The following is a 21362-nucleotide window of genomic DNA, read 5'->3' on the forward strand; positions in this document are numbered from 1 at the left end:
CTACATTCTATTGAATCTCAGATTTCTTCTACTACTTTACATCATATTTCTGGTGTGTCATCTTTCAATTTCGCTCCTGAAGGGGTAGGATGATTACATCATTGAACTTGAATTTCAAATCAATTTGAATCTTCATTGCTCGGGGCATCTAGTTCCCATCTTATGTCCTAGTCACTTGGGGCATCTCATCACTTGGGGCTTTTTGTTCCCTTCTATCTGACATCTCTGCCATCTATCTTATCTTTTCATCAATTGATCAACCTTATAACAACCCTTCTCAGAGTTTGATGGACAGGTATTGGGATAGTCTAAACCTCGACTCCTGAAGATCAAGCCTCGTTCTGGGGATGGTTCTATGACTCATGATGGGACCTTGTTATCTTTTATCAATTTCAGGTATCTAGGTGTTCTATTTGGATCCTTGAAGGTTAAGCTCTGTTCTGGAGATAATCTTCTAAATGCTTATCAATCTTAGGTATCTAGGTGTTCTATCTGGATCGTTGAAGATTAAACTCTGTTCTGGAGATAATCTTCTAAATGCTATCAATTTCAAGTATCTAGACGTTCTGTTTGGATCCTCAAAAATTACACTTTGTTCTGGGGGTAGTCTTTTAAATGCTATCACTATTAGGTATCTAAGTGTTCTACTTGGATCCCTTAGGATTAAGCTCTGTTCTAGAGATGGTCCTCAAAAACTTATCAATTGGTCTCCATGTTATCAACTTCGGAACCAATCTCATCTTTGCATCATGCTTTCTGATTTTCTTTGAATTAAACGTGCTGCTCACACATTCATTCAAAGAGGGGCAAAATGTAATACCCCAAAATTGGCTCATTGCCATTATACCAATTTTGGTCTATTCCTGATAATTTCAAAGTCCTATTCTAATAGGCAATTCTCATTCTGCTATTCACTACTTGACTTAATTGTCAGATGCAGAAAACCTAAATCTGCATTCATCATGCTTATTATTTAATTCCTATAGTATTTACTCATATTAGTCACATTAAACCTATTGATTCATATTTAATTTAATTATTAATTATTTATACTTTAATTAAATTATATTTATATCCTAAGGCTAATGTACTATGGAATTAAATTTATTTAATTTAATAAATATGCCTATCTTAATTAATTAAATATAATTATTTAATTAAATGGGAAAGGTATTTCTAATTAATTAAAAGAAATTATTTAATTAAATGGAGTACTTACTTCTAAATAATTAAGCAAAGTTATTTAATTGAATGGGAAGACATTCCTAATTAATTAAATGAAGTTATTTAATTAAACAAAAGTCTCTCTAATTAATTAAAGATTATTTAATTAAATAGAAAAAGTAATTATGAGAGCATATTTCATTTTATTAAATTAAATATCTCAACAAAATCTCTCTTTAGTTCAAAAAGGGGAATTTCCAGTTCACTATTGATAAAAAATTAGTTAACTTAGTTAACTCCTTTTTCTACTCAAATTAAAATAGTTAACTCCTTATTTTACTCAAATTAAGTCTGTTAACTCCCTTTAATTTGGGAATCTCCCTTTATGATTGAAACTCATCTTCAATCCTGACCGTTGATCTGAATCGATCTCAACTGTTGATGGATTCCAGGAGACTCTATTTAGGAGACCCTCATCTCTTCATTTTAGGAGTATGAATTGATTTGCTATCGAATTGTTGTTGAAATTCATGCTCATATTTACTTACATTTCTTGCATACATTCTCATTCTTAGTTTAATCATGCATATGCTTAATCTAATTTGCTTCATTTGTTCTTAGATTACATTGCATCTTTCATTTTTTAGATTAATCTGTATACTCATTCTTAGCTTAATTCCATTGTCAAATCCTTCATTCTTAGAGGGTCTGGTTTCCTGCACCTCAATTCTGAAGATATTAATAGGAAAAATCCCTTTAGATAGAAGGCAATAGGTCGCTTTGCAGGGAAAATTTTGGATGAACAATTCAATGTTCATTCCGTGATGAATCCGCAAAAAAGGACCGTGTTGAAGTGTGTGTGTTAGCATAGGCCGCATTTTCACATATATAGGTAGTTGTTGTATTAATTGAGTGACTAGGTTGAATAAGGCATTCAATGATACTTATGGTACTCAACATACACTGGGAGCTTAGTTCATACTACATGGCTTAGTTATGCATAGTTTCTATATGAACTAAGTAGCTCGGTCAATGAAGGGGCTTAGATTCTTTTGGAGGACTCAACATGTACTAGTGCTTGGTTAATGATGGAGCTCATTTATGCTTGTGAGAGATGTTGAAACTCATCATGGTTTCCTTGACACTTGGTCTGGTCTTGGTCTTTGTGGTGCCCAAGTTATTTATGAGCTAACTTTTGGCATTTAAATTGTGTATAGGTATTTAATTTGTGTTGTAGTTGACTTGTAGCTTTAATGGGCATTTAATGTAAGGGTTTATTATAATTTGTAATGGGCTAGGCCAACTTGTGGCTTAGTTGGGTATAAGTAGGGGGTCTTGTGGAGTCTTTAGCTAATTCGTTCATTTAGAGGAGTGATTATAGAGAGTCATCCAAATTAGAGAAGAGGATGAAGTGTAGGAGTGAACTTTGAAGGGCTAGTAGCTGGGGCTTAGGAAACAAAGAGAATTCTTGGTGGGCTTGCGAGCACAAGTTGAGATCTTTCTTGGAGGTTTCTACTAGAGTGTGGATTTGGACTAGCTAGGATTAGGATTGAGTTGGATCTTGAGGGATCTTGTAGAACTATTTTTGTAATTTCTTTTTGTATTTGGCCCTAACCGAAAAGGCCTTATAGCTAGACACATTGCATGTAAATAGTTGCTTTATGAATAAAGTCTTGAGAATTGATATTAGATCTTGCATTTTTGTTATGTTTCCACTGTGTGGTTATTCTAGGGATCTAGATTATTCACATTAGGGGTACCCTCAAATTCTCATTACATCAGGTGGTCTTAGAGCATAGTTGTTCTTGAGTGTGTAGATCGATCATGGAAGTTGAGGCAATTTGCACTAGGACTTAGGTGAAGGCTGGAAGAGAAGGTTGATCTTGTGGAGCTGACTAACCTTTTGGATTTGTGGATTTATTTCTTTGGGTTTGCAAAGGATCTTGGAAGATTCCTCCAAGAATATTGGACCCCAGGGAAATTAATAATCTTAGTGATGTTGTGGAAGAAAGAATGTCAGAGAAGATTAAAGCAGAATTCAGATTTGAGATGGCATTGATAAAGAGTGACATGATTACTAAAATTGTAAGTGCTATAGGTGGCATACCTTGGCATGCGGGTACTGAAGATTATTATGAGGAAGTTTTTGAAGATATTGAAATTGTTGGATCAAGTGGTGAGGATAAAATTTATTGTGTGGAGAGATCTATGGGAAATAGGGTTGGTCAGTTTGCTAGGCCTAGATCTCAACTAAAGTTGAAGCATAAGATGGAGGTTTCTAATTTCTTAGGTAATTTGAATCCTAAGTACTTGATTCATTAGATTGGTGAATTAGAAGACTACTTTAAGCTTGAGGATATTGAATATCCACTCAGAGTAAGGTTGGCACAAACTAAGCTGAAAGGACATGCTACTGTTTGGTGGAAAGAACTATATAGGGACATAGAGGAGGAAGGTGAAATGAAGATCACTATATGGAGATTGATGGTAACTAAGTTGAAGGCTAAGTTCATTCTTTCTAATTATGAACTTGAGATGTTTAAGAGTTTGCAAAATTTGAAACAAAAAGACATGACTTTTGAAATATTATACTAAGGAGTTCTACAAGTTGACTATTTGGTTTGGGCATAAAGAATTGTCAAAGGAGAAGATAGCTCAGTACATTAATGGTTTGAGATTCAATATCCAAGATGAGGTTGGTATGTTGAAGATTGATTTGGTTGAGGATTCTTATTAGTATACCCTAAAGATAGAAGATAAGTTGAAGAGGAAAAGTCAAGGTAATTCTAGAGGGAAGGAGAAGTAGGGTAGCTCAACAAAAGATAAACTAAGTGCTGAAGATGAACCAAAAATTGTTGATCAGAAGAGAAGGATAGGTAGATGTGAGGTTAAGGGTACTTGCTACAAATATGGAGAAGTAGGACATAGATTTTATGAATGTCGTAAGGCTAGTAATAGAAGAGATGTTTTTGTGAATGAGGTTGAAAATGTTGATAGTCAACCTGAGAAAGGAGAGATTTTACTATTTCAATAAGTACTGATTGGTTAGAGGACATTGGAATCTTGTTAGAGGACTAATTTTTTGAAGACTTGTTGTAAGTCTAGTGGTAAAGTCTACAAGGTGATTGTGGATGGTGGTAGTAGTAATGACCTTGTTGCTAAGGAGATGGTTTAGAAACTTGGTTTGAGAAGATTGAGACATCCTTATCTTTATAAGATTGGTTGGTTGCAAGATGAGCATGGTTTGGAAGTGTTGGAGCAGTGCCTTGTTGATTTCTAGATTGGGTAATATAAGGATCAAGTGTTGTGTGATATTGTGGACATGAACAACTATCATTTTTTTCTTGGTAGACCTTGGCAATATGGTTGCAGGGTTGTGCATGATTCTGTGAAGAATGTATTTTCAATTGTGAAAGGTGGCCAGGAGCATTCCTTGATTCCTTTGTAGAATGAAGAGCTCGATTGAAGGAACCTAAGTATTGGTAGCTGAGTTGAGTTGGTAGATTCTAAGAGGGATAGTGATCAGTGTGGAAGGTAGACCTTTAAAATACTAAGGATGGATGTGAAGAAGCAAATGAAGGTCAAGGGAAAGAGCGTACAAGTTGAGGACTTGGATGATGTGTATGGGAAGATCCAATTTCAAATTTATGTGCTAAATCCTAGAAGATGTTCTTTTAGCTATTAGAATATATTTTTGAACCTGGCATGTCTAATGTAGGAGCATCCTTGGTTGGCTAGCAATCTTGCATGTTGGAGTATTCTAGCTTTGGAGTTGGAGGACTCAGTCAGTGAAGAGGTGGTACTCGGCCATTACTAGGTAGTTGCTATGTTAACTGAGTGACTTAGTTAAAGAAGGCATTTGATGATGCTTATGGTACTTGATATACACTAGGAGCTTAGTTCATACTATAGGGCTTGGTTATGCATGGTTTTTGTATTGATTGAGTAGCTTGGTCAATGAAGGGGTTCAATTTCTTCTAGAGGAATTGACACATATTAGTGCTCGATTAATGATGGAGCTCAATTATGCTTGTAAAAGATGCTAACACTCAATGTGGTTTCTTTGACACTTGGTTTGGTCTTGGTCTCTGTGGTGCCCAAGTTGTTTATGAGCTAACTTTTGGCATTTAATTTGTGTTGTAGCTGACTTGTGGTTTGAATGGGCATTTAATGTAAGGGTTTATTTTAATTTGAAATGGGCTAGGCCAACATGTGACTTAGTTGGGTATAAGTAGGGGTCTTGTGGAGTCTTTAAGAAATTCATTCATTTAGAGGAGTGATTATAGAGAGTCATCCAGCTTGGAGAAGAGGATGAAGTGTAGGGTTGAACTTTGAAGGGCTAGTAGTTGAGGCTTGGGAAACAAGGAGATTGCTTGGTGGGCTTGCAAGCACAAGTTGAGATCTTCCTTGGAGGTTTCTACCAAAGTGTGGATTTGGACTAGCTAAGATTAGGATTAAGTTAGATCTTGAGAGATCTTGCAAAACTATTTTTGTAAGTTCCTTTTATATTTAGCCCTAACCCAGAACACCTTATAGTTAGGCACATTATATTTAAATAGTTGTTTCATGAATAAAGTCTTAAGAATTGATATCAAATCTTGCATTTTTGTTGTATTCTCCCTATGTGGTTATTATAGGGATTTGAATTACTCCACTAGGGGTACCCTCAAGTTCTTGTTGCATCAAAAGTTGATCTCTATATAAGCCATTATGACACCTCACCTTGAGGTAGTGCAATTGCATTTGAAGAATTAAAATGAATTAGTCCATGTTGATCCAAAATTTTCATTTGTTGATAGTCTGGTGGATATTGCAATCAAATTAGAGCTAGAGATTTAGTCTATTGAATCCATATAGACTAATTGGGATAATACTTTGAGTATTATTTTGCAAATTCATAAACCATTTTTGAATAAGTTTGGTTTGACATCCCCATCCTAGTAGACATAAGTGACAAAAATAAGGGAAAAATGAATAGAGTGATCAAGGGGGAAAGATATGTGAAAAAAGGGGGAAATGAACAAAGAATAGAATAATTTTGACATTTCAAAGATATATATATATATATATATATATATATATATATATATAAAGTGTAGAGTTAGGACATGTACAATGTATATTGAGAAAATGTATGTATTATATTCTAAGGGGGAGTACTTGTGTTTCATTTTTGTATTAAACAATTTTTGATCACGACAAAGTATTTTTGCAACTAATATCAAAGGGAGATATTGTTAATCCCTAAGCCATGTTGTCTATTAGTGTCAAAAACTTAGTCATTCACAAGGTAGGATTATTTGGTCATTACTGTGACCGAGTCATTCTATATAGGTAGAGCAAAGGAGTGAATACTTGTAAACTTACTATCATATGCTAGGCAATAGTTACTACTGAGTGAGCTAATGGTCATAGAGTTCTAGTGATTTTTGAGCTTATCATAAATAACAATGGATGTCGAGTGATCTAGAGGCTGAGTTATTCAATTAATGTCGAGCATTTAAGGCTAAGGGACAACATGAAGCAACAATTTATGTCAAGCACCAATGTGATGTAAGTGTTGAGTAAAACAATTTAACATATTTGTTTGGAATGGCACAAAATCTTATATTAACCATTTTATCAAGATGGAATTGTGTTTTGAATATCAAGGAGGTAATCAAGGAGGTGATTACATGTTTAAAGAAATATTATTAATCCCTAGGTAAGGAAACCCACTAATCAAAAAATTGCAAGGACTAAACAAAAAAAGGATTAATTCTAGATTGTTAATTTCAATCTAGAAGGTTCACCAAATCATATATTTGAGGAGGGTATATGACCTAATTTAATGCAATGAGTATATGGGTGTGATGATTTTGATTTCATGCAAAGTTTTGGAGGTGAATTAGAAAGTTGAGATGAAGCAGTGTAGTGAAGAGTTTTGAGTAGAGATAGAGGATATCTATCATAGTAAGGTGATATTATATTACATAGTGGAGATTTATTATAAAGCATTGAAGTTCTAATAGGTGTTTCAAGGTTTAAATCTCTTAATAGAGTATCTTTAACAAGCTTATGTAAATCTCTTAATAGAGTACTCACTTCATTGTGATTTAAAAATTCTTTAACCAAGGTAGAACCTAGTAGTTCTTTATCCTTTAATAGGGTAGACCCCTCATAGGGTAGATCATTAGAAGTGATCAAAGTATTGTATCCTTAACATACACAACTTTATTATATTAGTAGTGAAGATTTTGTGGGTGTCATCCCCACTATGGTTTTACCTTCACCTTGGAGGGTTTTTGTGTTACCAAATCTATGTGTTGTTATGTTATGTATTTATGAGTTTACATTCATGAAGTTAGAAGGTATATCTTGATATTATATTAATGTGAATGGTTACATTGATATGAGATGAATGTTTAAATGAGGGTTTTATATGGTGATATCAATATGTTTCATTATTTGAAGTAGAAGTTTTATAGATCCTAATTCACCCAGCCTCCTCTTAGTATCACACTTTCCCTATTAGATTTCCAACAACTATCATGTCACCCTCTATTAACTCTCCATCCTCCTTCAGTTCTTGTAATATTTGATCCCCTAAATTCACCTCTTCGTTCTTTGTTTCCTTTTCTTCCTCATTTGGGGAGCCAATTCTATTTACCTTTTTATTTTCTTTTTTGTGTTCTAAAACATCTAAAACCCCAAACTCCTTCCAAAATTGACTTTCCTCTATTTCACACCCTCTGATTCTTCCTTTTTCCTTGCTACTTTCCATGTCTATCAGTCTTTCTTCCATGAGCCTACTCATAAAGGTTTGTACCTCAATTGGTAAGAGTTTTCCTTTACTATTATTCACATTTCCACTATGATTGGTATTTTGAGCTCCATTAAACTCCTCAAATGGATCTTTCCCATCCAAAGGGATTCACCAAAACTTGTGAAATTTCCATTTACCCTCTTTAGATTTTTTCCTAATAGTGACATCTCCCCAATGCTCTAATAAGGTTGGGGGATAGTAAAGGGTTGAGATTGAGTTTCTACATAATGGGATACTTTTGTACATTTGTTTATTATTTGTTCATTTTTTAGCATTGATGTTTCAAAATTTCCTTTTCCTTGGTCTATATATTGCCCCTTCATACTATTTGTTTCTTTATTTGGTTGAGTGTCTAGATTGTAGTTTTCTACCACTACATTGATTGAGCCGTCTAGAGGCTTGTCTCTTACCAATTCCATTTCTTTTAGTATTTCTTGTAGATCACTAGCTTCCTTTGGATCCTATTGCTTATGATTATTTGAAATGAGTTTTCGAAGGAAAGTTTTTCTATGGTTACCATATTCGTTTCCCTAGGGAAATCCTTCTTATTAGTTGCTGCACATTTCAAGTCTGTATTTATTTCTTTTTGAATAATGAGTGTATCCTTGAATTATTTACATATGTCTATTCAGGTTTTTACTCCCAATATGTTCTCTTTTGTGTTTCCATTTGGTGACTTCTTAAATTCTTTTGTTGTTATTGTTATATTTCCTTTTGTGCTATTTGAAGACCTTGCTTTGTCGAGCTCTTCTACATAATTTCCTCTTCCCTTTCTGTACTCTACTTAATTCCATTTTTAGATATCTATACTAGATTGAAATTGTTGTTGTGTTCCTCATGAGATTGTTCCCACAAAATTATTTGACAATATATATCATTCTATATTAACATCAGCTCATGGGTTAACCTATTAAGAATTTGAGTGCTATTGCTCATGTCTTCTAAGAACAAGTTATCTTTTTGGCATTGATTACTTTGTCACAATCTATTTATTTTTTTGTTAAAAATCCCTCTTGTAGTTTATGTCATAAAATCCCTATTATGTGTGCCTCATTCTTCTACTTTCCTATTGATTGTGTATTTGAGTTGTAGTCTTGTTCTCAATTTTTGCTTCTCCAATCTCTCCTTCCTCTAGAATTTCCTCACTATCTTCCTTTTATCTTGTCTTTATTTTAAATTTGATCGATTATAGTTAGTATATGGTATCACCTTGGATGTCACAAATGATGGTTTCTTTTCTTTTTAAATGAATTATTTGGAGAGTATCCTCGAGTTTCATTGTTTTATCAATATTAGTTAAGATTTTGAGAGAGTTTGTGTTGATAATATCTTTGATTTTGCCTTCATATTTAGAGAAGGATAAGTTGTAAATAGATCTATTTATTATTATTATTATTTGGTTTGATTCCATTTTGACCTATTTCTAAATTTAGGAGGAATTTGATGTCATTAGTTGTGTTGAAATCTAATTCAATACCTATTGGATGCTAAATTATTCCCTATTCTTTTAAAGGTTTGAATGTGATTAAGTTCCAGAGGAAAGATTTTGCATATAATTCACATAGGAGAGTAATATTTTCCTACCATTTGTTCATTAAGGTTTGGTTCCCATTTTTAAAATTTCAGGGAGTAACCCTTATACAAGAATTAAGATATTGAAAGAAATTAATTCCTAATATTTTTATTTTGGATATGAATGTAAATCACTTGATTAAAATAGGTAGAGATACTTACTTTTTCCCCATAGGAGTTGTGAAGCCACCTTACTAGATTTTGTATTTTAGATTTAGGGCCATTCTAATAAGCATACATACCTAATTATTTATAGGCCATCCATATGCTCTCACTGAATTCATCAATAATAATTTTAAAGTCTTATGTGTAGGAATATTGGTGTCTTGAGGTGTTAGAGTCTTCATTTTGGTCCACTATTCTCAATCCTAAATTTTCTACTATTTTTCCTTTTGCCTTAGGTTTTGAGGGGAGAGATTGATAAGTTGGGAAACCCTTAAATTTTTGAGTTTGAAGGTCCAACCTATTTTGATGAGATGTCAATGGGGTAATTTTCCTATGTGGTCAGATATAAGCTCCTACATTTTTGATCAAGAGGTTGAGCTTTCTTATCACTTGGTGATTCTGAGGCATTCTACAAGCAAGATTTATAATGTGTCATCTGGGTCCTACAAGAATGTTGTTGGAGATTGAGAGGGTTTTAGGTTGAGGTTAGCTAGGGATAGGGTTCTTATGAGATTATATGAAGTTATATTTTTCTATAAGGAGTATCTATTTTTTTTTTTCAAAGTTTGGAGATTTACTTGTTCCTACCAAAAGATTGAAGATGGATTGGTAATCTACTTTCTGCTTTGTCTCATGCATTCTGTGCATATTTTTTTTTTGAAGAAGTATGTTTCCTATTTATTTCATCAGTCATTAGCCTAATCTTCTAAGCCTTTGAAGAGTTTAATTCATGAGGATTTAACTTTTTTGGTTGGAAGTTGTCATTGAGTCGAAACCCTAACTAATTGATTAGGTGCAACTTTGGGCTCTTTTCATGGTGGCATCCATCTTCTTGTCCATCCATTGTAGAAAGATTCCATGGGGATTTGAGAGGGGAATTATTAGGTACATTGTTTACTTTGGAGTATTGGTTGCTAGGAACACCCTTTTCTTTTTGTGCTTGTGAGATTTCATTGCCTATGATTTCATGTAATGTTGTGAGAGGTTCAAAACTGTTCATGCACATGATCGATGGGTTGGTGCTCTATTTGGTCTTAGGAAGGGTATTGGATGCTTCTTCTCAAATAATCAAAGGCTTCCATTGTTTCAATTTCTTTTGTAGACCATTATAGACAAAGGATCACAATTTGAGAAGAGTGATGGAAAAGGGACTGCCCTACTTTTCGCATATAGTTTGCTAATTTCACAAAAAAAATTCTTTGCTAGAATTATTATACATTAAAAATAAATTATTACCTATATTAAAAATAATTTTAATTTAAAATTTTATATTTATATATATATTGAATCTATCCATGTTATTTAGAGATATCAAATTTTTAAATATTGAAACATTATATATGTATATGTATATGTGTGTGTGTGTATTGTAAAGATTGAAAGAGAAGATAAATTCATTTTTTTGTTATTCAATTCTCAATGCAAAAGAAATAAAAGATTACAAATATATATATATTTTTAATGGCACCTTGAAATATATTGTTTTACTTTATTGTTTATTATTTATCCTATTTCCATATCATTCATATGCTTTGTTGATAAATAATAAATCATAATGGCCTGTCAATGGGATTTTGAGGATTTTTAGAGGAAACAATTCGATACTAGGTGTGGAAAATATTTATGGAGGGACAAACAATGAGGCAGAAGCTCAAGCTCCCATCAAAGTATTTTTTTAAAGGGACAAACAATGAGGCAAAATCTCAACCTGCCATCCTAGCTAAATAAGACTTGATTGGATACCAAGCAAGGTCAAGTTAATGCTCAATTTTGAGTTTTGGGGTATGGTTAAGCATATTCCTATGCAATAGGAATAACTTTATGAAACTCCCCTAGGAAAAAAGTGTGAATTTTTGGCGAATCCAACATTATTTAGAGAGAAAACATTTATTATCCAACGTGATTTTTTTCAAAGTGAAAAAGTATTTAATTTCTAATGACAATTTTTTCTTTTCTTTTTTTTTGCTTAGTAAAAGGAAAATGCCCATTTTTTTGTTAATTATTGATGATTTTTACAAGATTAGGCACTAGGGAGAAAACAATGGAGAAGAAAGCCCTCATTATAGCCTGGGACATAAATATCTTGTTTATTATTTATAATTGCCTCTTTAAACCAATAGTTCTCTAAGAATGCATTTCTTCTCTTACAATTATTACATTTATTAAAGAATACAATTTCTATTGTAGAGAGTTTACAAATGAAATTAGTCTTGACAAATTGTAATGCTCAGAAATTCAAGTTTTACTCCTTTCCATATCTATGAGCCTTTTTTGGCAGCACTTCATGATTATATTCTTGCATATCTCATTTGGCTAAGATCCATTGTTAGTTTTTGTGAAAACATGAGAAACATGGAATTCAACCAATTTTTCATTAATGTATTGTTAAACATATGAATGAATGGATCAATCTTATACCACTTGTTATTTTATTAATTTAATTTAATTCATTAAGATTTTGTTTATAATGATCTTATTTAAAGTATAAATCTTTTTAGTCCATTCATTAAGAGTTTTTATAGAAAGTAACTATTTCTTATAAAATAGCATCAAAAGTTTCTTTAGTTTATTTTATATATATCTTATCTTCTTTTTTTAATTACCTATCTTTTTTCCTACCTTTTTTCTTTGGTTATTTTTACAAAATATTATTAGTATCTTCTTTGGCTATTACTATCACTTATAGTTAAAATTTTCAACCATTAAATGTAATGTTTTATTCAATACTTTTCAGATATGCATAACTTATTATTATATTTAAAACATCTCCAATGTATTCATCAAAATATTAGAGGCTAATTTCTAACCATAGTCATATTTATGCATTGACAATTACAATATATATATGTTTCATTCGAATTAAGAAGTTTAAAACTATATTTTAAAAGTTTCTTTCAATTTCTCGGATGGAAACCATACTTCTAGATTTTCTTCTAATTAATGAAATTCAAATGATATTTATAACTCTTCCTTATATGGGTTGGCTTAAGCTTATATAGGCTTAATTTTTGGGCATATTCTTTGGCAACACTCTTTACACCTTATACGTTAGATAAATGATCTCAATTAATCTGATCAAACTACTTTTTCTAAGCAGGATATTCTCTCGATCTACACTTTTATTGGCTAAAAAATATGCTTCTTTATTTTCTTCTCGATAAATATGTTGTATTCTTATGTCTTCAAATTTGTTAGCTATGATTAATGCATACTCAAGTTTGGAATTTAGTATCCAGTTGGGGGTATTTCTTTTCCTTAATGCATTTAAGATAAATTGAGTGTCTCCTTTAATTAATAACTTACTAATGCCCATCTCCAAACTAAGAGATATGCCTTCAACCAAGGCCTTTACTTCTGCTAGGTTATTAGAGAGAACCCCTAAGGACTTGGACCATTTAATAATTTTTGAGTTTTTATTAGATGAAATTATACATCCTAATCCTACTTGTTCTGGGTTGCCCCTAGATGCCCCATCAAAATTGAGCTTTTCCCAACCTATTGGGGGAGGTTCCCATTTATAGTCATCCTTGACTTGTTTATTTCTTTTGTATATAATATTGGCAGATTAATTAAATTATACCAATTCTTGTGCATTTTTGCATCTCTTTGAGAAAATGAGCCTTCTTCCTTACATGAGTTCCTAAGATTATTATCTTCCTACACAATAGGAATAAATTTAAGGAACTCCCCTAGAAAAAAGTGTAGAATTTTGGTGAATTTGATGTTATTTAGAGGAAAAAAATTGTTATCCAAGGTGATCTTTTCCAAAGTGGGAAAATATTTAATATACATTAACAATTTTTTTCATGTTGTAATAGAAATCCATAAAAATGCGGCAAGTAGACATTATTGCAAAGCTAAAATAGTCATGAGGAAAATGGTTTAGGTTTGGAGAAAAAATATATTTAATAAACAAGGTAAATATTTTTCTTACAAGAAGGAAAACAAATTAATTTTCTAGTGAATGTTTAGTGTTACAGGGGAAAATACTTAATTTTATTAGCAAATGTTCAAGTTTACAAGGGGAAAAAGTTATTTGTTATGGTGAATGTATTGTTGTATGTGGCCAATGCAAAATGTTGATCCACCTAATATACAATTAATGCAACTTCTTGTCATTTTAATATCATCTTTTTGGTTGGCAAGTTATCTATCATCACTACACAATCATATCAATAAGTGAAACCATGTAGGCATGTACCATAAATGGATTAATTGAGCCCATTTGATTGATTGTAGATCAATGACTAAAGTTTTATTTTAGGCCTAATTCTTGAAGGAAATAGAAATCTCTAGGAAGTCTATGAAATGAAGAAAAGTATGAAGCCTTAGTATGAGGAGGAAAACATGGGGAAAGCTTCCACTCCTCTTAAGGAGATTGAGGGACATGATAAGGAGGGCCAGAGCCACCATATTCAAGCAGAGCCTGGTGAGGTGGAGCTGTTCGATGGGGGGATTCATATTGATAAAGATGGCCTTGTTCTTCACACCACTACTGATGATGTAGGTGACTCTCCGGTGAGGGAAACCAAACTCTCCTTCCTTCACTCTGCTAAACAAAAATCTTACTCTTTCCTTCAGGTCAATTCTTGGTTATATAATGAAATAATGGGGCTAAAGAAGAAAGTGGATACCTTGCAACATAACTAGGAGGTTTACCGGGCTATTATTCAACACATGGAGGTGCAAATGGGAGATATCCCAAAAAAATTAAAGGATTATGAGAAAAATCTTAGACTGCTTATTAGGGAAAGTGGAACAAAAATGGAGCAAGTGACCTCAAGCATTTGTGCAGCTAAGACAACTTTGGGTAAAAGAGTTAATGAAGGAACCATATCTTTAGAGGGCCCAAGCATGCAAGAGGACAAGACAGAGTTCGAGGAAAAAAGCTTTGATAGCTGCTGCTTCTTTGGCTGCTAACTCCATCTAGGACACGACTAAAATTGGTAAGGAGGCTGTAAAGATGATTACAAAATTATAATAGTTTCTTGGGTCTTCTGTTTTGGTCGAGTTCCTATGCAGGTCTTGTCTACTGGCTGGTTTTTCTAGTTCCTTTGTTTGGTCTTGTTTTCTGGATTTTAGTTTTTAACTTGTACTGTAGGTTCTAGGTCCTTGTAAAACCTGGGTATTTTATTTGGACTTTATTCATGGTTTTAGGTCCTTCTAAAACTTGATTTTGATGCTACTTTTCAGTAGGTTTATGGGCTCTTTCCTGTTGGATGGCTTGTTTTTTCCTTTTTTGAGGATGTGTAAGGGTTTTGGGGTCCCTTCAAAACCTATTTTTACCGTAATCTAAAACATGGGGCTCACATTGTAACTTGTAAGAAATAAATATCTCATCAATAATTGTGATACTCTTCATGTACCATCCAATCATTATGCATGTCACACAATTCCCAAATTGATACTTTAGTACTATGTAAATTATCAATTTTTCATAATCATGCATTAATTAAAAATAAGTTCTTAGAGAAATGAAGGAAATTATTATCTATAGACATTCTTGCATCTTTCTTCTTTTACTTCAATTGCCTTTTCTTTTTGGTAGGTATAGTGTCTGATCTGTTAGTGGTTGAAATTGTGTGTTTTTCCTCTTGTTTAAGATTTTTAGGTCTTTTGATTATTGAAATTGTACTTTTGGTTGGAGTGTTCTAGTTAAAGGTTATTAAGTTTGGGTCTATAGGTTGTATGTGGAGATGCAGACTCAATTAAGGTTGAGAAGCATAGCAATGGAGAATGAGAAACCTATTTTGGGCATTATACTAGACATTTCACTCATGTTTGTTGATAAAGAGGTTGGAAATTTTATAAAGATTATAGTGTTTATGGTGTTGTAAAAGAAGATTGTTGAAGTATAGAATTGAATGAGATTAATGAAACCTATCATAGAATAATCATTATTTTGTCATTGCTATCAAACCTGCTACTTGCTGGTAAGACAATTGCTAATTTTTTCTCAATTCTATCATTTGATTGATTGATGAAGAAGATTTGAAAAGAGAGGATAAGATGATTACCTAGAGAAAGGTTGAGTTATATGGTGTATAAAAGGAGCACTAAGCTCAAGTAAGATTGTGATGATATAATGTATTGTTTATCTACTTAAGGCTACAATGAAAGGATAGTTGAGCAAAGACAAGAAGAATATTGAGCAAAGAAATGTGTCTTCCAAGCCTGACCAAGTAAATAGTGGAAGCCAAGAAAGTTAGTGTAGGCTAAGCAGAAAGTTAGTTGTGATTGAGAAAGTTCAGTATGTGTTAAGAAAAGGAAGTTTAGTGTGTGCCGAGCACTAGTTAAACTTAGTTCATGCCGAGCAACCTAGTATTGACCCATCAAAATATAGTTATTGCCCATCAAAAAATATGTTATTTCTGAGTGACAGTATAAAGAGTTTGATCAAAGATTTGATGAATCTGAGCCAAAAAAGTTGATTTCTTGAATTGTGTAAAGCATGTTAAAGATAAGTATGATGAGTTGGTGGCACAAAATTTAAGATAAACCATTTTGAGATGAATTTGAAGAGGATTGTAAGAGAAGTTTCTAGAAGGGAACTAAATGGAAAAGAGGGTAGATTCGATGAATCTGACCTAAACCTAAGATTGACAATTGTGGTTAAGTGGAAAAAGATCAAAATTCTCTATATAAGGAGATAATAGGCTAGAAGAAATTATGTTAGAGTGTGAACTAGGGATAGAAAAGGAGTCTAGAGGTGTTCCTTTATTTGATGGCCAAAGGAATGAACCTACAGTTGGCATAAAAACCATGAAGTCTTAAGGAGGTGAAGGCTTGAAGGGTGAACAAGCTATTAGGGATGAAGGGGATGAATGCCAAGTAGAATGAAGGATTGAATAAGAGATCTATTATCTGTAAGTGAGTTGTTTTGTTATTAGATCAAGTCCTACTATTACTTTCTAACAACTATATCAATTTGGATAAATCCTTTGGATTAAGGTTGACCCAATAGTCATAAGTAAATACTTTAATAGGGTGACATTCTAATGGAATGTTCTAAAGTCCTCTAACAAGGCTCACTCCTAATAGGGTGATTGAAATCCTTTAATCAAGGTCACATTTAATAGTGTGCATTATAACTTTTAACAAGGTTGGCTCCTGACAAAGCTCACTTTAGAAGAGTAAAAATTGGTAGCATGTTATTGGTGGGTTTTCCCAAATTAGATTCCCATGTAAAATCCTTTTCTCAAATTGTGTAATTGATTTTGTGGTATGTCATGTTTATATCTCTACAAAGTTCATTTGACCTAGGATAGTAATATGCTATGGTTTGAGATATTGGCTAATTAATGCATGTGCATGTATTTGTTAATTTCTAAAAAGTTTTATCTATACATTTGGACCTTGGATAACCAATTCACCCCCTCTCTCAGTTATTCTAAAGTATTCCAACAATTGGTATCAGAGTGTTTGGTGCTTGTGAAGGAAAAATTTTAAACGTACTTGAAGCTAAAGATCAAGATGTATATAAAGGAGGTGCCCAAGTTAAATAAGGAAAATTTTCCTACATGGAAATTACATCTAGGAGGATTTGGAGATTATGTATAGACAACTATCACCACTAAACATGTTGAAGTAGTGTAGCCCTAACTACTAAACAATTGAAATAGAAGAAAGAACACAATCATGCCATGTTGGAGATTACATCTTCCCTAAGCTATTAAATATTTGAAGACATCAAAACATGTACCACTTCTAAAGGAATGAGGGATGCCCTACAGAAGGTCTATGGAGGAGAAAAGAATGTCATAAAAGCCAAAATAGAAAGTCTAAGAGGAAAATTTGATGAAATGAGAATGCAAGAATCAAAGATGTTGTAAATGCAATCAGAAGAGAAAATGGAATTATTGAAGATGAGGCTACGATCAGTAAAGTATTAAGAACCTTGTTGCCTATCTATGCTATTAGTCTCTAGTATACAAGAATTGAGGTTAACTCCTGGTAGTGATCCGACCCTTGAAGGATTGGTTGGTAGAATCACTGCTTTTAAACTTTCAAATTTTGATATTTTCAAATCCAAGAACATTGATTCTACTTTCAAAGCTAAACTGACACTAAAAGAACCTAAATGAAATAAAAAGCTCAAGCATGTTGCTAGTGATAGTGATACAAATGATGAAGATCTAGAAGAACTAGAAGCACTGTTGGCTAGGAGATTTCATAGAGGCAAAGGAAATTACAAAGGTAAGTTACCCATCATATTTTTCAATTGCAATGAAGTTGGTCATATTGTCATGAGAAGAAAAATAATAGAAATGAAGATAAATCTAGAAGTAGAAAAGATGAGAGTAACAAAGGATATAAAGAAAAGGGAAAGAAAGATTGTTACATTGCCGAAGAAGAATCTAATGATGAATTAGATGATCATGATGACGAAGTTGTCTATGTTTCTATGAAAGATGATTCAGATGAAGATGAGGCAACTATATTAGTATCTTATGTAACCAAAAGTAAAAGATGGATCATTGATAGTGGATTTTCTCATCACATGACTAGTGACAAAAGTAAGTTCATTACCCTAGAAAATTATAATGGAAACAGTGTTAGATTTGGTAAGGATGCACCCTATCCAATGAAAGGTAAAGGATCAATAAGATTGACAAACAAGATCATGTGTGACAATTTTTACTATGTGGAAGGACTTAACTATAATCTATTGAGTGTGTCAAAATTGAATAGTTCAAGATACAAAGTTGAATTTGAACACAAGAAAGCTAAGATCTATGATGTTGATGGAGAACTCATTGGAAGTGGAGATTAGACAAGAGGTAATATGTTTTATCTTGACATGAATGAAGCTACTTATCTTATTGTACAATTTGATAATGAGTGCTTATGGCACAAAAGATTGTATCATGTAAATTTTGACAACTTGGTTAGTATCATTAAGATGAGAAGAGTCAAAGGTTTGCCAAAATTGAATAAACCTAATAATATGGTTTGCAAACAATGTCAGTTAACCAAGATGAAGAAGTGTACTTTTATGAGTAAGACTCATACTTCAAAATAAATTTTGGAATTAGTTCATACTAATCTACGTAGACCAATTGATGTAAAAAGCTAAAAAGGTGACAAGTATTTAATTCTATTTGTTGATGATTACTCTAGAATGGTGACAATGATGTTTTTGAGAGAAAAATATGATGCTTTCCAAATGTTTAAGCGGTATCTAGAAAAATTTGAAAAGGAAACTGGTAAAAGCTTGAAATGTCTAAGGTCTAATACAGTTGGAGAATTTACATCAAATGAATTCAATAGCTTTTGTAATGATAGATGAATCAAGAGACAAAATTATGCACCTAGGACCCCTTCACAAAATGGGTTATCTAAAAGGAGGAACATATCTGTGATGGATTGTTCTAGAAAATTGATGATGGAGAAGAATGTTGCTTTAAAATAATAGAGAGAAGTTGTTAGTTCAATTGTTTATACCTTGAATTGAGTACTGTAATACCCAAAAATTGGCACATCAACATTCTGAACCAATTTCAGTGCATCAATCTCACAACATATATTGTAAAAGATGATGAAAGCCAACTTTATAGTGTGCCAAGATCACCTACATGCAAATAGCTTGCTAAAGAGAAACCAAAGAAGAAGGAATAAGAGCTTGGAGCAATTCAACAAAGTGAGAAAAGATATTTCACAATAGGAAAATGAAATTTCTATGTGAATGATGATGTGAATTTACAATGAGAGAGACCAAATATAAAGGCTTCAAGGAAGCTTGTAGAACAAGCTAGAAAGTGCTAGAAGATAAGGTTGACAACTAAGCATACGTCCACAAAAGGTAGAATATCATTGATCAAGGTGAGAGGATAAGTATGACTAGACAGGAAAAAACTCCAATGTTATCAACAACTCATCAAATACAACTACTAAATAAATGCATTAACCTAAGTAAACTTAAGTAAAATAATAAATAATAATTTACTCTAAAACCCCCCTTAAGTGCAAATTAGGGAATGCCTTAAGCTCACAAAAACTAAGATGAAATGAAAAATGGGTTCTGGCAACAAGGCCATGTTAGGTATGCATGTAAAATGCAAAGAAAAGCAACCTCTAAAAATAGGGAAAAAGGGAAAACCTCATGGTAAAAACCCTCCCCCAAAAAGAGGTAAGTACAAACCAACCCCCCATGAGAGATAATAAAGCCCCCTAGAATAATGGAGCCCCTAAAGTAAGGATCAAACTAGTGCAACTCCAATGTGGTAGAAACAAGGGAACATAACAAGGGAATCCCTAAATGAGAGGGGAAACTAGAGGGCCTAGCAGATGCCCAAAAGAGAAAGTATGAGGATCCTAAAAGGGAATCCCCAAGGTAGGTGTGATGACACTATCATGAATGTCCTCTATAGTATTCACAATAAGTACACCTGGAGGCTCGATGAATGAAGCTGGAGGATCAAGTAGAGCAGAAGAAGAATCCTATGGAAGAGAAAAGCCCTCAACTGGATGTGGTGTGGAAGTCAAAAAAAGGATCTCAGGAATAATACAAAGGTTCAAGTATCCGGACTACACCACATAACCCTCCTACGAAAGAGAAGAGTTGTGCTCCAAAAATGGAGATAGTGGGAAAAAGCATGAGAAGGTGTAGAGATGGGTGGAAGAATCAATTGTCCCTATAGCAATAACACCTCCTATGGCATGATCCTAAATGAAGACTAGATCTGTAGTGAACTCAACTATATTCCCTGATCAACTGCGTGTAATTTGAAAAATCGAGAGAAGGTTTGTAGACAAAGATGGAACATACAATATACCATCCTGAATGTGAATTGAACCTTTCCCACAAATTGGTAGGGTAATTTTATTCCCCATGAGAATATGAGGAATGGGAGAAGCCTCAAGAATAGAGAAGACACTATGAGAAGATGCCATATGGTGAGAAGCACCTGAATCTAGTATCCAAGGGACCTGCGAAGGGGATGCTAAGGATGCCTATAATGCATGACCCTTTCCAAGATCTTGTGTAGATTTTGAAGATGTGGAGGAAGATTAAAAGGTAGACCCCTATGAGGTAGAAGAGGATGGAGAGGAAATAGTGCTCTTCTAAAGAAGAGCTTGCAAATTGAAAATTTGTTTCTCATAGCCATCAAATCTCTTCTAAAAATAATGTACCTAATCATGAGATCCTTTCCAACAGTAGGAAATGGTAGGAGTCTCAATCTTCTTTTTCTCCTTCTTCTTAGAAGAAGATGATGAGCTAGTAGAAGAGGAATCTGATATCTGCTTCAACTTTTGCTCCTGTGTATCCTTGGCAAGCAATGCCTACAACTGTGAACCTAAAAGTGAATCCATCTAAGTGATCTTGGATTTTTCATGAGTTAATTGATCAAAAAATATCTCAAATGAAGGCATCATGTATCTATCATCCAAGGCATCCATAGTTGAGTAGAAAGTGGAAGAGAAGATCTGATACTGCCCCCTCAACTTTGAGAGTATCAAAAAGATACACTCATCATTTGTCTTGGTTTTCCCACATTCTTGCAAAAGTGTACGTAGAGATTTGAACTTCATCATGAAGTTCTCAATGGTGGGGAAGTTGGTAGATGTCAAAGATGTCAACTTTACATCAAACTAAAGTGCTTAGAACTCATTCACTGTGCCAAGCAAAGACTAAAATTTCATCCAAATAGCTTGT

Source organism: Cupressus sempervirens, chromosome 4, assembly GCF_028749045.1.
Source record: "Cupressus sempervirens isolate cs-2001-9-10 chromosome 4, ASM2874904v1, whole genome shotgun sequence".
Taxonomy (NCBI): domain Eukaryota; kingdom Viridiplantae; phylum Streptophyta; class Pinopsida; order Cupressales; family Cupressaceae; genus Cupressus; species Cupressus sempervirens.